Raw genomic sequence first — 16522 nt, forward strand, 5'->3', positions numbered from 1 at the left:
TCTGTGGAGCTGGTTTATGGTTCCCCATCTTCCCTCCTTCTTTTAGTGGACAGAAAGTGGCGTGTGAAACAGCCAGTGGCTATGTGGAAATGAGACAGAGGGCTTCCCTTGGAAAGCAGGTGGGAGAGGGAGGACCAGTCGAGGGATAATCAATCAACTGTTCCCGTCGCCTTAGAGGAGTGGGCTTGCTCGGCCCTGTAACTCGGTGGATGAGTGAGAACTGTCCCCTGTCAGGCCACTCTTAAGCTCTTATCCCTTATCACTCCATGCCTGTGTTTGCCTTCTGACCCCTAAGACACCAGCGTCATCAGTCCATGCCTGTGTTTGGCCTCTCCGTCCTAAGACACCACCATCCTGTGTTTCCTGTCCCTCTCTCCGACTGACCCAGCCACACCATGCCACACCCTCCTACCTGCACCACCCCCCCCCCCCCCCTTGGAAGGCTTTCAGGTCAGACGTCATCCTCCACATCCATGATTCCCAAAGGGTTTACCGGCATTTCCTGGGTTAGGAAAAGGAGGGGACTCTTTTTGCCCCCAGATAAGGTCAGCTCTTGAGACACGCTCTGTCTCCTTCCCCCTTGCCTCCTCCCTCCCGAAGTTTGCAAGCCACAGCCTAAGGGTTGGGGGATTTGAAGCACGCCATTCAAAGGAGAGAAGCCCCAGGCTCTGACTTTAACAGAAAACTTTCTGCATTTGAATGAAACGATTTGATTGAATGAGGCCCATGAGAATGGATCACCCTGAACCTCCCTTCAGCGGTCCTCCCATCCCCCACGCCCCACCCCTGCCGTCTTCAGGTCGAATGGAGAGCAGTAGGCTGGGGGTGGGGATGGCGGGGGGGAGGGGGGGAGGGGGTGTGGCGGGCGTGGTGGTGGTGGTGGTGGTGGTGGTGGTGCTGTTCATCCTAAGTAGTGAACGAGGCCCCGGGTCCCTAGGAAAAAAGTCACGGTCGGGTACAGATGAGTTGGTCTCTCAGGCAAAGTGGTCCAACTGTGGGCAACAGTTCTGTGGATGAGGGGAGATTTTTTTCTGGGATCATGCTCACATAGACGTCCCCGGCTGAGAAGAGGGCAGGGGGAGCCCTGGTAGGGGGAGGCGGACCCAGATCCGGAGCTCTGGACTATAGCTACTGCCTGCCCCCGGGTTGGGGGGGGTGGGGGGGTGGGGGCTGAGGGTGGTGGGGTCCGCTCACGCTGACTCCTGCAGCTCAATTCATTCTGGGAACCTTCTATTTTTTTCTGCGGAGGTGCCAGGTGCTGCGACGGCCAAAGCTCAACTCTTCTCTTTGCCTAGTTCTTTTTTTTTTTTTTTTTTTTAAAGATTTTATTTATTTATTTGACAGAGAGAGATCACAAGCAGGCAGAGAGGCAGGCAGAGAGAGTGAGAGGGAAGCAGGCTCCCTGCCGAGCAGAGAGCCCGATGCGGGACTCGATCCCAGGATCCTGAAATCATGACCCGAGCCGAAGGCAGCGGCCCAAACCACTGAGCCACCCAGGCGCCCCATTTTTTTTTTTTTTTAATATTTTATTTATTTGACAGAGAGAAATCACAACTAGACAGAGAGGCAGGCAGAGAGAGAGAAGGAGGCAGGTTCCCCGCGGAGCAGAGAGCCTGATGCGGGGCTCGATCCCAGGACCCTGAGACCATGACCTGAGCCGAAGGCAGAGGCTTTAACCCACTGAGCCACCCAGGCGCCCCTCTTTGCCTAGTTCTTAAAAGGCCTGATTCTCCTGTCTTCCTGGTAGAGGGACCGAGCCACACCCTCCCATCCTGCCGGACACCCCGTGCAAATACTTCCACTTGAAGAGGGCTTTCACCTCGTTCCGAAAGTAAACAAACTACACCCACCCACACCCATCCCGTGGTCACCAATCCCTAAAACCAACCCACAGAAACCCAGCGGGTCTTCTGCAGCCCAAGGTGCTTTAGAGAGTCACTCTCTTCAACACACCTTAGGCTCAAGGACGTGCTGCTGTCTCTCTTTCTCTGGCACAATTCCATCCAGGGATGAGCCTCGTACTGTATCGGCAAGATACAGTGCTCCTGGGAGCCGGGGACAGCAGACAACACTCACCGGATGATAGCACCCTACCTTTGGAATGACGTCCATACCTAAGCATGGTCTCTGGAAATCTTTGACATTGGCGTGCCTCTGCCGAGATCATTGCTTGGGACACTCCAGCCTCTAGAGCCGATCTTGTCTATGTTCCTCTGACCGTTACTTGCCCTTACTGTTCGCCTGATATTTTGCCTGATTGTTTATGGAGAGATTATATCCCTTCTGGCAAGAGCTGAATGTGAATCCTCTGCTCACCCCACCATGGAGAAGAATATGCACAGGCCCACACCCCTCTTCTCCTTCTCCACCATGTTGATGGAAAATGTGGGCCGCCCTCCCTCCGTCCTGTCAAAACCCAAACCTGAGATAAGGTTTAGATGTAAAGGAAACCAGAATACTGTGTTGAACTACAGACACTTCTTTTTTTTTTTTTTTTTTTTAGATTTTATTTACTTATTTGACAGACAGAGATCACAAGTAGGAAGAGAAGCAGGCAGAGAGAGAGAGGAGGAAGCAGGCTCCCTGTGAGCAGAGAGCCTGATGCGGGGCTCGACCCCAGGACCCTGGGATCTTGACCTGAGCCGAAGGCAGAGGCTTAACCCACTGAGCCACCCAGGCGCCCCAACTACAGACACTTCTAAAACGTAGCAGCAGGGGCGCCTGGGTGGCTCAGTGGTTTAGGCCACTGCCTTCGGCTCAGGTCATGATCTCAGGGTCCTGGGATCGAGTCCCGCATCGGGCTCTCTGCTCGGCAGGGAGCCTGCTTCCCTCTCACTCTCTCTGCTTGCCTCTCTGCCTACTTGTGATCTCTCTCTGTCAAATAAATAAATAAAATCTTAAAAAAAAATAAAATATTTAAAACGTAGCAGCAGCATCAGCAGCAGCAGCAGAAAACACACACCCCCCCCCCCCAACTGCAGGTGCAAGGAGGGAGAGATAACTCTCCCCCCTTTCTCCCCTGAAGCATCCTCTGCCCATTCCCCTGGGAGATGTCTCCCCTATCGCAGAAGGGGGAGTGAGTGACATCCTTTTTTCTTTCTTTCTTTCTTTCTTTCTTTCTTTCTTTCTTTCTTTCTTCTTCTTCTTCTTCTTCTTCTTCTTCTTCTTCTTCTTCTTCTTCTTCTTTTTGAGTGAGTGAGTGAGTGAGAGAGAGGGGGGGGGAACACACACACACACGCATGTATATATGTATATACGCACATATATGTATATGTGTACACACACGCACGCACACACATCTATTCTGGGCGTGCGGAAGCAGGGGGAGGGGCAGGGCAGGCAGAGGGAGAGGGAGAAGCAGGCTCCCCGCTGAGCAAGGAGCCTGAAGTGGGACTCGATCCCAGGAATGTGGGATCAGGACCTGAGCCAAAGGCAGCCGCTTACCCTTAAGGGACTAAGCCACCCAGATACCCTGTGAGGGACATTCTTATCTTCAAGGACAGGAAGTTGAGAATGAACATGAGAATTCTGGACAAACTGATCTTGTTTGTTTGTTTGTTTGTTTGTTTCTTTCTTTCTTTCTTTCCTCCAAAATCGTGTGTTCTTGTAGACTCCCCACACAGTGTAGTTACTCTGCCACAATCGCCTCTTCTTTTTTTTTTTTTTTTTTTTAAGATTTATTTATTTATTTGACAGAGAGAGAGATCACAAGTAGGCAGAGAGGCAGGCAGAGAGAGAGGAGGAAGCAGTCTCCCTGCAGAGCAGAGAGCCCGATGCGGGGCTCGATCCCAGGACCCTGAGATCATGACCTGAGCCGAAGGCAGCGGCTTAATCCACTGAGCCACCCAGGCGCCCCACAATCGCCTCTTCTTGTTCAACCCAATATACCAGCAACTAGGATTTGCTCCTTCTCAGGGTCTGGCTTTCCTCGGGAGGGCTTTTTCATGGGACACTTTTAGGAAACAAATTTGTAGGCTCCTTTTCCTGTTACTCTGTCTCATGTCAATGTCATCCTTAGGGTCTGCCACCAACCCTGAGGTCTTCCTTTCCAGCATCTTTGAATCCTCCCTCCTTCATGACCTCGTTCCTTCCGTGCACAGCCCTCCGCTCGGCTCCCGTGCCCCCCCCCCCCCCACCAAGGCCAGACATATGGGTGATGGCCTCTCCAAGCTAAACATACTCTTACTGTATGACACAGCAATCCTGCTCCTTGGTATGCATCGATGACCCAAACGAGTTGAAGATGGATGTCTGCACAGAAACCGACACGCAGACGTTCACGGCCCCTTCACTAGGAACGGCTTGAACCTGGAGGCAATCAAGAAGTCCCTCAGGAGGAGAATGGATCCAGAGACTGGGGTACATCCAGGCCACGAAAGAAATGGCTCTCGGGGCTTTGGAAAGAGATGAGCGAGCTCTGGGGAGCTATGGGGAGCCAGGTAGGGAAACTCCCGCGTGTCTTGCTGACTGAGAGAAGCCGGTCAGAAGAGAAGAGGTGAACCCACCTCACGGTTCCAACTCCATGTGACATGCTGAAGGAGGCCAAACGATGGAGAGGGTCACGAGATCAGTAGGCTGGAGAGCCGAGTATGAACTGTAGCAGACAGCATCATGGACGGACAGGTGTGGGCAGAGGGTTTCTCCCCCTCTTGGACCAGGTTTGGCTTCAAAGGAGTGCAGCCCAAATTGGAACCAAAGGAGGCAGGATGCTTCCCGAAAAATCTCAAGGAAAAGTACTGCAAGCAACAGGAATAGCTACTGGTCAGGCTCTGGAGGAAAGGGTGGAGAGATTCAGCCCGTTGGCCTGAAAGTTGGCGGTAACTGTCTTCTCCCAGAATATGGAGGCATCGGAGTAGTTCTAGATGACGTGGAGTATTTTCTTACTTAGGGACGGTGACATTCTGAGGAAAATAGAGACTGAAAAAAAATCATGATTGCGATGGCATCCCGTGAAACTACTCAGTCCACTGAAGTGGTGAAATCTTGCCCCGTGTGAGTAATTTCCATGGCAGGCAGGCGAAAGGGACAACAAAGATCCATCGGCTGCCAGGGGTTTTGGTGGGGGTGGAGGGTGTGGGGTGGGGGGGCGGGGGGGAGGGTGCAGGTGGGTGGGTAGGGTGACTAGGCAGAGCACAGAGGATTTTTAAGGCGGTGGAACCATTCAGAGAGCTACTGTGGTGGTGAGATACCTTTGTCGAAACCCACAGAAGGAGGGGTGCCTGGGTGGCTCAGTGAGTCAAGTCTCTGCCTTCGGCTCTGGTCATGACCTCCGGGTCCTGGGATCGAGCCCCGAATCGGGCTCTCTGCTTGGCGGGGAGCCTGCTTTCCCCTTTCTCTCTGCCTACTTGTGATCTGTCTGTCTGTCTGTCTGTCTGTCCGTCCGTCTCTCTCTCTCTCTCTCTCTCTCTCTGTCAAATAAATAAATAAAATCGTTATAAAAAGGAAAACAAAACCCCAGAGAATGGACAATGTTGGGCTCTGAGTGGGTGATGATGATGCCTCAGTGTGGATTCATCCCTTGTAAGCGATACACCAGGTTTGCCACGGATGGTCGGTTGGTCGGTAGGCTTCTGGGGGAGTGGGAAGCTCTCAGGGAGCAGGCCTGTGCCTCTGAGTGTTGGGGGGCGGGGCAGGGGCCAGTGAGCCGTGACCGATGGCAGAGCAGGTGCCCTGTGGGTACTGCCCGTATTCTCCAGTGAATTTGGCTGTGAACCCAAAACCACTCAGAATAAGTAAATAAGTAAGTAAGTAAGTGAATAAACAAATAAATACAAACAAAGGCCCATGAAACGTGCGTGCGCGCACGCGCGCACGCACACGCACACACACACACACACACACACACACACACACACACACACACACGAAGGAACAAACCCCAAAACAGACAGACAGGCAGACCGGATGTGGAGCTGCCGGGGAAATGGCCAAGCAAGAATTGCAGAGATGGGTTTGGTGCAAAAGGGTGCTTTTCTTACAGCACGGGGACAGGACCTGTGGGCAGAAAGAGCCGTGCTGGGATTGTGAGGGGTCACTGGTGATACGGTTTCCAGTTAGTGGGGGTTAGGGATGAGGTCAGTCTCCAAGGAATGTGTGTATGGTGCGAGCAAGGTCTCCGAGACCTTGCGGGGCTCCCCGCTGTCAAGGTGAGGTGAGTCCCTCTTGTTTTAGCCAAGCGTGAGTCATGGGACCCTTTCGATGTGTGTCTGTGGACCCCGTGTTGGAAGAGGGATGTTAGCCTATCGTGGGCATGGGTGGCTGTCGGAGTGAAGGGACACTGACTAGAGCGAATCCTCACGGGTAAAGCATGGAACGAAATCCTTGAGGGAGTTGTAGGGGTGTTCCACCCTCTATGTGTGTCAGGGATTCATCAGTGGGTTACAAGTGGTCAGGGGACCTCGCTGTTGCCTCCTTTCTCTTGCCTTGGCTCTCTTCATCTGGTCCGAGTGACATTCCAGGTGGACAATCTCCCTGCTGGGGTGGGGGTGTTTGGTCGTGGTGGTGGACACACATTCTCCTCTACCTGCTTAGGGTCTGTGGCTGGGCCTAGGATGGCGACCGACAGAAGAGGTTCCCTGGAGAAGGGCATCCAACCGTGGGTAGGTGTTTGCCTGCCCAGGGGCGCCTTCCCAAGGGCCTAAAGACGGGGACTCGAGGGGTGCCTGGGTGGTTCGGTAGGTTGGGCCTCCGCCTTCCACTCAGGTCATGATCTCCGGGTCCTGGGATCGAGCCCTGCATCGGGCTCTCTGCTCGATGGGGAGCTTGCTTCCCGCCCCCCCCCCCGGCCCCCCCTCTCTGCCTACTTGTGATCTCTGTCTCTCCAATAAGTCAATAAGATAAAATCTTAAAAAAAAGAAGAAAAGAAAAGAAAAGAAAAATGAAAGACGAGACAAGACAAGACAAGACAAGACAAGACAAGACAAGACAAGACAGGGACTCGATCCACGAAGAACGGACAAGACCAGGGGGTTTGGGCAAGGGGCAGGCAGGCCGTGGCAAAGACAGCCCCGGGAGGACGGGGGTGGGGGTGGGGTTGGGGGGGGGGGGGCCTGGTTGAAGAAGTTTCATCGACATGGACGGTTCAGACCCTAATTCTCTGGCTCCCCTCTCCTGTCTCTGGTGATGGAGGCTGGCTTTCTGCTTCCTGGTTCCTACAAGGAGTGGAATTTGAGATAACTGACGTGCCACAGTGGGCACCTTTTCGGGGTGACAGGTTCTGGTTTCCTTCAGGGCAGTCTGGGGAAGTGGCTCACGGGTGGGTCCTGGTTCCTCGGGAATCCCTCTCCCCATCCCTGGTCCCGCCAGCCATCGCTGGCTCCTCTCTTTCCGGCCATTCCCGGGGCTCCTCCGCAGCGGCAGGGTGCCTGGGCATAGGCTCCTGGGCCTGGGTGTTGAAAAGAAAATCGGAAGTTTCCCTGCCATTCGACCCTGGGCCCTGCAGAGTTTGTCCTTGCTACGGTTCTTCTGTCTTTCTTTTTCTTTTTCTTTTTTTTTTTTTAAGATTTATTTATTTATCTGACAGACAGAGATCACAAGCAGGCAGAGAGGCAGGCAGAGAGAGAGCAGGAAGCAGGCCTCCTGCTGAGCAGAGAGCCCGAGGTGGGGCTCGATCCCAGGACCCTGGGATCATGACCTGAGCCGAAGGCAGAGGCTTTAACCCACGGAGCCACCCAGGCGCCCCTTCTTCTGTCTTTTTAATCGCCTCTGGGATGATCAGGGATGGACTCCCTGCCTCTCAACCCCAGACTTCATGTCCCTTTGGAATTAGACATAAAACGGCCTCGCTGGTTTTCTGAGTCGGTGGCCTTGTCGTAGACACGACCTGCTCGAAGGGACCTGACCCTGAAAATCTTGGATTTCTTCCTTGCCCTTGGCTGTGTGGCAGACTTCCCATACGGAATGGATTGTACACCCCCCCACCCCCCCCCACCCCCGTTCTCCTAGTGACCCTGATCCGACCTCTGGGAGCGTTTCCTCATTTTGTCTCTCTCTGAGCAACACCCTCTACCACTACCACCACCCCCCCCCCCCCACCTCCCACTCCCGGCTGATCCCTCAGGCCTCTGTGTGTCCTTTGCCCTTGGGTCCCCTTCAGAGGGTGTTTCACAGAGTCTAGGGTTTTAATTTTGGTGACTTCCAACCCCTCCGTTTCTTTTTTTTACGGATCGCGCCTCAGGTGTCCAGTCTTAAACCCTCTTTGCCTGGCCCTAGATCCCCAGCTTTCCCCCTAGAATCCTCCCCACACACACACACACACACACACACACACACACACACACACACACACACACACACGTGTGTTCCGGTGTTCTGTTTCCCATGGAAGTGTGAGATCCGTTTGGAGTTCACATTTGTAGGAGGGGTGAGATCTGCCTGTTTGGATGGAAGCTTTCCTCTTCCTCTTTCTTTCTTTCTTTCTTTCTTTCTTTCTTTTCCCTCCTTAAAAAAGAATGTTGTTGTTGTTGTTGTTGGTGGTGGTGGTGGTGGTGGTGGTAGGGAGGGAGGACGAAGGAAGGAAGGAGCGAAGGACCCGAAAGGAGGGTCAGGGAGAGGGAGGTGAGAAGCAGAGTCTCTGCTGAGTAGGGAGCCCCAGTGGATGGATGCGGGGCTCGATCCCAGGACCCAGAGATCATGACCTGAGCTAAAGGCAGAGACGTTTCACCGACCGAGCCACTCAGGCACCCCAGTTGTCTTGTTTCTTTGCCTGCCTGCCTGCCTGCATGTTGGGTCTGTGGATGTCTGATGACTGACTGTCCTCTGATTTCGTGGGGAGGTGGGCCATGTTTCCTCCTTTGAACGGCCTTTGCGCTTGGGCATATCTCTTTCGGTATCTGTTCCGTGCCATCGATTCATCGACCGACCGACCGTGTCTGTCTGTCTGCCAACATCGCAGGGTCTCCATGGCCTCTGCAAAGAAAGCATTCGACCAGGGGCGACTTTATTTCCGATTTTTGCTTTGTTTTCCTTTGTTGTGTTTGACAGACATCGCCATAGCGGTTCAAATTTCTTGGGCGTGTCAGCTCTGTACACCCACCCAGGGTGGCCCTGGAACTCAGGACCCCCACAGATCAAGAGTTGCCTTCCTTGGGGGTCCTCCGGACCGAGCCAGCTAGGTGCCCTGAAAGACGTGTCCTTGAAACACAGGTGTGAAGTCTGCGCCCATGAACTTTGCACTGGGAAACCTTATTTGGATCGTCACACTCTTGGGGAAATACTGCTGAAAGAACGTCGTGTAGCCAACGATGGAGGAACCGACTTGGGAGGAAAACCTTCTTTTCCAGGTTCTGCTGTTTGGTCAATTCTCTCGACTCAATAGGGGCCCAGCCTTCAGAGTCACAGTATTTGCTTGATGTCTCTCTTGTCTGCGTTTTCCTCGTGTACTTTTATAGTGAGTGCTCCGGATGGATGGTTGACAGAGAACAGTTTACATCCCGGGGCATGTGTGTGTGTGTGTGTGTGTGTGTGTGTGTGTGTGTGTGTGTGTGAGAGAGAGAGAGAGAGAGAGAGAGAGAGAGAGGGAGGGAGAGGTGTGTGTGTGTGGGGGGGCACGGCGGGGGTGAGATGGGTAGGGATTGTTGCAAAGTGGGATCAGGGATTCACGGAGGTGAGAAGGCGGCAAAGAGAAAGGCTTGGAAAGGAAGCCATGAAAAAGCCCATGTTCAAATGGTGAAGTTTCATGGGAGAAGAGTTACCTCTAATCAAAGGCATTCTTGCTGGACAGTAGCTTCTGCCCTCTCCGCTGGGGGATAGGAGGGCCAAGGTTTTGAAAGGTTCCTCCTGGGCTTTTGTAAAGCACAAAAGCGCCAGAGCACCTAGACAGGATGCTGCTGCTCTGTTGCCCTCTAGTGTCCTCTCCCCCTGCCACCGCTGTTTCTGTTTTCCTCTGACCCCACTTCCTGCCCAGGGGTGTTTATCTTGGATAGATAATGCTGCTGCTGCTGCTGCTGCTGCGCGCGCGCGTGCGTGCGTGCGTGTGTGTGTGTGTGTGTGTGTGTGTGTGTCTTCAAGGTTTTATATTTTTAGGTAATCTCTCCACCCATCCATCCAGCGTGGTGCTGGAACTCAGGACCCCCCCCCCCCCCCCCGCAGGTCAAGAGTCGCAGTCGTGTGGTCCTCAGAGGGAGCCAGTCAGGCGCCCCGAGATACGTGTACTTGAAAATCCAGCAAACAAAGAAAAGAACCAACGAATAAAGTTTTTTGTTTTTTGTTTTTTTTTCCTTCACAGGCCGGGGGAAGTTCTACGCCTTGTCCCCCCCCCCCGCCACACATCAGGGGATAGTTAGTTCATCATCAATATTTACCTCTTCTCAAGCACCGGCCCCTCCCCTCCCCGCCCCGCCCCGCCCCGCCCCGCCCCGCCGCCGTGTCCTAGAGTTGGACCGCGCGGCTGTTCCGGAACTGGATTTCTTCAGTGAATGGCTATTTTAACTCTCTCTCTCTCTCTCTCTCTCTCTCTCTCTCTCCCTCCCTGTTTTTTTTTTTTTTTTCTTCAAGATTTTATTTGTTTGACAGAGAGAGGTCACAAGTAGGCAGAGAGACAGACAGAGAGAGAGGGGGAAGCAGGCTTCCCGCTGAGCAGAGAGTCTGATGTGGGGCTCGATCCCAGGACCCTGAGACCATGACCTGAGCTGAAGGCAGAGGCTTCACCCCCTGAGCCACCCAGGCACCCCTATTTTAACTCTCTTCCTCCCCATTCCGTGCCGCCTCCCTGCCGTCCCACCCCCCCTCCACTGCCCCCCACCCCCGCCCCGGGGTTTATTCCGCTTTTGGTCACGGATGCCACGACCCTGCCTTGGCACCGATGTTCCCCACAGCTGTTTGTTGTCCTTAGACATCATCGTGGTACGGGCAGAGACAGGTTCAGTGAGCACCTTTCTGGGGGTGTGTGTCAGTCACCCCCTTTCCGTCCTCCCGAGGTGTCATCGTTGGCTTCAGAGTAGACCTCCTGCCCTTGAAATGCTAGGAAAAAAACGGTTCATCCGTTGTTGGTTTAGGAGTGCGCGCGTGTGGGATGCCTGGGGGGGGGGGGGGGCCTCAGTAGATGAAGCCTCTGCCTTCAGCTCAGGTCACGATCTCAGGGTCTTGGGATCGAGTCCCGCATCGGGCTCTCTGCTGGACAGGGAGGCTACTTCCTCCTCTCTGTCTCTCTGCCTGCTCGTGATCTCTGTCTGTCAAATAAATAAATAAAATCTTCAACAACAACAACAACAACAACAACAACAACAACAACAACAACAACAACAACAACATTAAAGGAGTACTCGCGTGGGTCTCGGTTTTACAGTCCCTGCCCGGGGACATTTGTCTAAGTCCTCCCGGAGGCCCGGGCGCCCGCTTGCTCACATGCCACAGTGGGAAGCTGGTGCCTCCAGGCCTGCCGGGCCGCCGGGGGTGGGGGTGGGGTGGGGTGGGTGGGTGTGTGTGTGTGTGTGTGTGTGTGTGTGTGTGTCCCCCGTGGCGAATCGGGCCCCCCCCTTCCGGCGGCAGCGGCCCGGACGCGTTCCCCAAGTCTCCCCTGGGCGAGCTGGAGTCGCGCCGTGCCTGCCGTGAGCTGCCGAGGCTGACGCCCCGGGGCCGCGCGCCCCTCCGAAGTGGGCCGGGAGGGGATCGGGCGGCCTGGCGGCCGGCCTCGCGACTGTCACTGGCCCTGCGTTCCGGATCTGCCTCGGTGTCTTTCGTGGCGGTTGTCTGGCGGCACCTGGCGGCCGCTTTTATATAGCGTCTCCCCGCCGGAACGTGGGCGATGTCGGCAAGGGATGGCATTTGGCCGCGGTCCCCAAGCTGGAGTTCCGGGAGGCCGGCGACACTAGAGCGATCGTCCCCGCGGTCTCTGGGGCGTCGGCGCGCGATCGGCTCGCGGGAGATTGAAACCCCAGGTATATGGGGGAGCAGCGGCGCCGCCCCCGCCGTCGCCGCCTTCTCCTCCTCCTGGCTCTCGCGGAGGGGTGTTGGGGGCTTCCTGGAGGGGTCGACCAGCACCCGCCGGTGCCCCCTCCTCCGCCCGCCTGCCCGCCGGCGTGGGAATGGGAGACAGTGTGTGCGTGCGGTGCGAGGACGCCGTTCGGCCTGTGGCTCTGGTCGTTCATCGGGCCTTCCGTGTCCCACGTGTCCCTTGTGTCCCGTGTCACACTCGGGCGGTTGGGGACCGGCCCGAGCCTCGCCGGGAAGCCGGTGGATGGCGCGAGGGGTCCGTCCGCGGGCACGCGTGGGGTCCTGGTCGTCGCCCCCGATTTTCTCACCAAGTTTTCCGAGGCCCGCTGCGTAAGGTGGGGACCGGCTCGGACCGGCTCGGACCGGGCCGGGCCGGCCGTGCGGGCGGCGCCACGCCGCGAGGGGAGGCACGGGCCGCGATGTCCATGGAGGTCGGGCCATCAGGGGGCGCCTCCGCGGGTCCGCCCCCTCTCCCAGTCCCAGCCCGGGAGCCGGCGACCGCTCGGACCGGCTCGGACCGGCTCGGACCGGCTCGGACCGGGCCGTGGCGGCCGTGCGGCGCCACGCGGCGAGTGGAGGCACGGGCCGCGAGGGAGAGGGAGAGGGAGAAGGAGGCGAGGGCCGGCAGGTCCCTCCGCAGAACTTGATTTTTTTTTGAGGGCCGGCAGGTCCCTCCGCAGAACTTGATGATTTTTTTTTTGAGGGCCGGCAGGTCCCTCCGCAGAACTTGATTTTTTTTGAGGGCCGGCAGGTCCCTCCGCAGAACTTGATTTTTTTTTTGAGGGCCGGCAGGTCCCTCCGCAGAACTTGATTTTTTTTGAGGGCCGGCGGGTCCCTCCGCAGAACTTGATTTTTTTTTGAGGGCCGGCAGGTCCCCTCCGCAGAACTTGATTTTTTTTTTGAGGGCCGGCAGGTCCCTCCGCAGAACTTGATTTTTTTTGAGGGCCGGCGGGTCCCTCCGCAGAACTTGATTTTTTTTTGAGGGCCGGCAGGTCCCCTCCGCAGAACTTGATTTTTTTTTTGAGGGCCGGCAGGTCCCTCCGCAGAACTTGATTTTTTTTTGAGGGCCGGCAGGTCCCCTCCGCAGAACTTGATTTTTTTTTTGAGGGCCGGCAGGTCCCCTCCGCAGAACTTGATTTTTTTTTTTGAGGGCCGGCGGGTCCCTCCGCAGAACTTGATTTTTTTTGAGGGCCGGCGGGTCCCTCCGCAGAACTTGATTTTTTTTTGAGGGCCGGCGGGTCCCTCCGCAGAACTTGATTTTTTTTTTTGAGGGCCGGCGGGTCCCCTCCGCAGAACTTGATTTTTTTTGAGGGCCGGCGGGTCCCTCCGCAGAACTTGATTTTTTTTCTAAGTCCCGACTTGGGGACGACAGGCGGACCAGGGGAGGAGCTACCCGGCCAGGCCCGGGCGGCTCCACCTCCCTCGAGTCCGTGGTCGGTCCCGGCTGCCCGCTCCCCCACGCTCCAGGGGGTCGACCAGATGGCCCTGGGGGTTCCGTGGGGCGCCCCCCCCCCCCCCCCCCGCTCTTTGCAGGGTAATGGAGCAGTGTTTGGGGCCAGTGGCCGGGCCACGGTCCCACGAGGTCCCGGTGACCCGTGGCTAGGCCCCGCCAGATGGCGTAGCTATTTTGTCCCCGGAAAGGAGCAGGTTTTGTTGCCAGGTAGGTGCTGACACGCTGTTTGAGTGACTCGCCTTAGCGATGTGGGCCTCTGGGTGCGTGCGGGGCTCTGGGCTTGGCCGTGGTGCCAAATCCGGCTCGGCCCTCGCTCGTTGGAGCCGTCCGCGTGGGCCTGTGCGCCGGCTCTCGTGCCCCCAGCTGGTCCCGGGCTGTGGTGCCACCTCTGGTCTCCAGCACCCGAGGGCGGCGTGGGCAAGTGGCGTGGGTCCTTTATCCCGTTCACTCCACGCTGTGGGCGCCCGGCTGCGGCCGTGGTAACCCCCGCTCCGTTCCGCAAGGCTCCGTGCCACGTGTCAGGCGTTCTCCTTGGGTTGCCCGGCTGCTCTTGCCCTGGGCTCGAGGGGTGCCGGCGAGGCTGAAAGCAGGTCCCTCTGGTCGGTTGTCGTCGCCAGGCGTTTCCCCCCTTGGGTTCCTCCTTGGGCACGTTTTCGCTGATCGATGTGGTGATGTCGCGTTCTCCCGGGCCGGGTCTAAGCCGCGTCAGACGAGGGACGGACATTCATGGCGAATGGGACCGCTCTTCTCGTTCTGCCCGTGGGCCCCTCGCTCCTCCTCCTCCTCTGCCACCCGCTGCCGTGGGGGGGTGTTGAGGGGAGGGTGCGGGGGGGTTTGTGGGCTCCGGCCCGACTCTGCTTTCCCACGGTTCTCGCCTCAGGGCGCCCGTGGGTGTGGGGTCCAGCTGACGCAGCGGACACTCTCGCTTGCCGCTCTCGGCTCCTTCACGCGGGGTGAGCCGCCCTCCCTGTGTCAGGGAGGGCCATCCCGAGGCCGCGCTGCTCACCGCCCGGGCGTGCTGAGCGCGTGGCGCCTGGCCCTCTGTGGTGCCCCTGGAGCGCTCCAGGTTGTCTCAGGTGCCTGAGGCCGAGCGGTGGCGTCGTTTCCCGTTCCCAGCGACCCCCTCGGGCTGCCGCTGTCGGTGGTGTGTCCGGAGAGCGGGTGGTGGAAGTCGGTAAGGGAGGCCCACCCGCCCCCCTCTGTGGGGGTGCGGGCACCTCGTCGTCCTCTGGTGCGCGTCGTGCCAGGGCGGTGTGTGTGGACAGGACTTGGTGGGGCGTGTGAGTGACCGCGCCGGGCCGAGCCAGCGCTGCGGCGCCTGGCCAGCCGAGGGCTGCTGCTTCTCTTTGCCCGGCATGCCGTGCCCGTCTCCGCTCCTCTCGTGGCCTCGGTGTGGAGGCCTGAGGTCCCTTCCGGGCGGGGATGGGAGCATGGCGTGCGTAGAAGAGGCAAAGGCGGTCCCCTCGTGGGGCTCTGGCCGCGGGTGCTCAGGATTGTCCTGGGCCTGTCCCTTGCCGCAGACCCACCCCCGCCCCCTCCCAGGCCCTGGAGGCCTTTGGGACGGCGTTTCCTTGGGCGGAGCCCGGTCAGGGGGACGAATGGGTGGGGGCGATGCGCCCTCGGTGAGAAAGCCTTCTCTAGCGATCCGAGAGGGTGCCTTGGGGTACCGGAACCCCCAGCCGCCGCCCCTCCTCTGCGCGTCGTGGCCACCGATGCGGGGTGACTACCGTCGCGTGTTGGGCAGAGCCCCCTCTCCGCGAGGGGTCTGCCGGCCCCGCGGTGGGGCCGAGCGTCGCTCTCTTGCCTACCGCGGCCTGCGCCTCCCCCCTCCGAGTCGGGGGAGGATCCCGCCGGGCCTGGCCGGCGTCTGGCGCGTGGGGCTCCCGCGTGCGTGCGAGTGCGAGAGCGTGCGCGCGCGCGGCCGCTCCCCCGCGGCGTGCGTCTCCTTGCTCTGCGCCGTGCGAGCGGCTGTCTGCCGCCCGCTCCCGTGCCGAGTCGCCGCCGGGGGTGACGTGCGGGCACGGGTCGGGCCGCTCTCGCCTGGGGGCGCTTCCCCCGGGTCGTGGCTCCGGGATGGAGCAGACGGACGGATGGAGGTTCAGACGGGCCCCCGCGCGGCGGGGGTCGCGTTGGGGCCCGGTTCTTGGCGGGGGAAGGTGCGCCAAGGGTGCTGAGGCCGGCCGGCGTCCCCGGGCGTCGCGGGACCGCTCTCGTGCTGGTGGCGGTGGGATCCCGTGCACGTTTACCTGGCGGCCCGGCTCGCGCCTTCGTTGGTGCGCCCTTCCCCCCCCCGGAACCGCTCCCCACGCGCTGCCGGCCGTCGCCCGCTGTGCGCCCCCTCCCCGTCGCCGCCGACCTTTCCCCCCTACCTTGTCCCCGGCTCGCCTGGACGGCTTTGAAGGCGCGCTGTGCTCTCGATCCATTCCCTCGGGACCGAAACCGGCCTCGCCGCTGTTGGGTGTTGTCCCCCCTCCCCGGGCCTCTAGCGGCCTTGGGCGGGGGGGGGGCATCCCCGGGCGAAGGGCTCTCGGCCCGTTGTGAGGAGGAGAGGCCCGCGTGGGTCCAGTCGGGCGTGGGCACGGAGGGGTGTGGTCGTGCGCGCGGGAGGACGCCCTGTTGGGGGTCGGTCGTGACTCTGGCCGTGGTGGCTGGGGGGGCCCCGAGCCCTGCGATGTGGCGGGGGCCTGCCTGCCGGGGGCCGGGTCGGTGTCCTCGGGTGCCACGGGACCGCCCTTGTGCTGGAGGCCTTGGGCGGTGGGACCCCGTGTGCCCCGGCGGCCGACCTCGGGCCTCGGAAGGCGCCTTGGGGGGGCTCTCGCGCTCCCTCGCGGTGGCCCGCGGTCCCCTTCCCCACGTGGCTGCTCTGGTTTCTGGCGCCCGAGCCCCCCGCCGCCGAGCCGTCGTCTCGCGGCCTCCCCCCGTCCGCCTGCCGACCCCGGTGCCGCGCGCCCCGGTGCGCTGGCGCTTCTCAGGCCCGTGGCGGCCTCCCATCCGTGTCTGCCGCCGCCGCCGGCCCGGCGGCGGTGTCGTGGTTGCGGGCGAGGGACCGTTCCTCCCGCCCCTACGCCGTGCGCCCTCCCGTCGCTCCGGCGCGCGTGCCCGGGCGTGGGTCGGGTCCCGGCCGTCCGCCGTGGCCGT

Source organism: Meles meles, unplaced genomic scaffold, assembly GCF_922984935.1.
Source record: "Meles meles unplaced genomic scaffold, mMelMel3.1 paternal haplotype, whole genome shotgun sequence".
In the NCBI taxonomy this organism is placed as follows: domain Eukaryota; kingdom Metazoa; phylum Chordata; class Mammalia; order Carnivora; family Mustelidae; genus Meles; species Meles meles.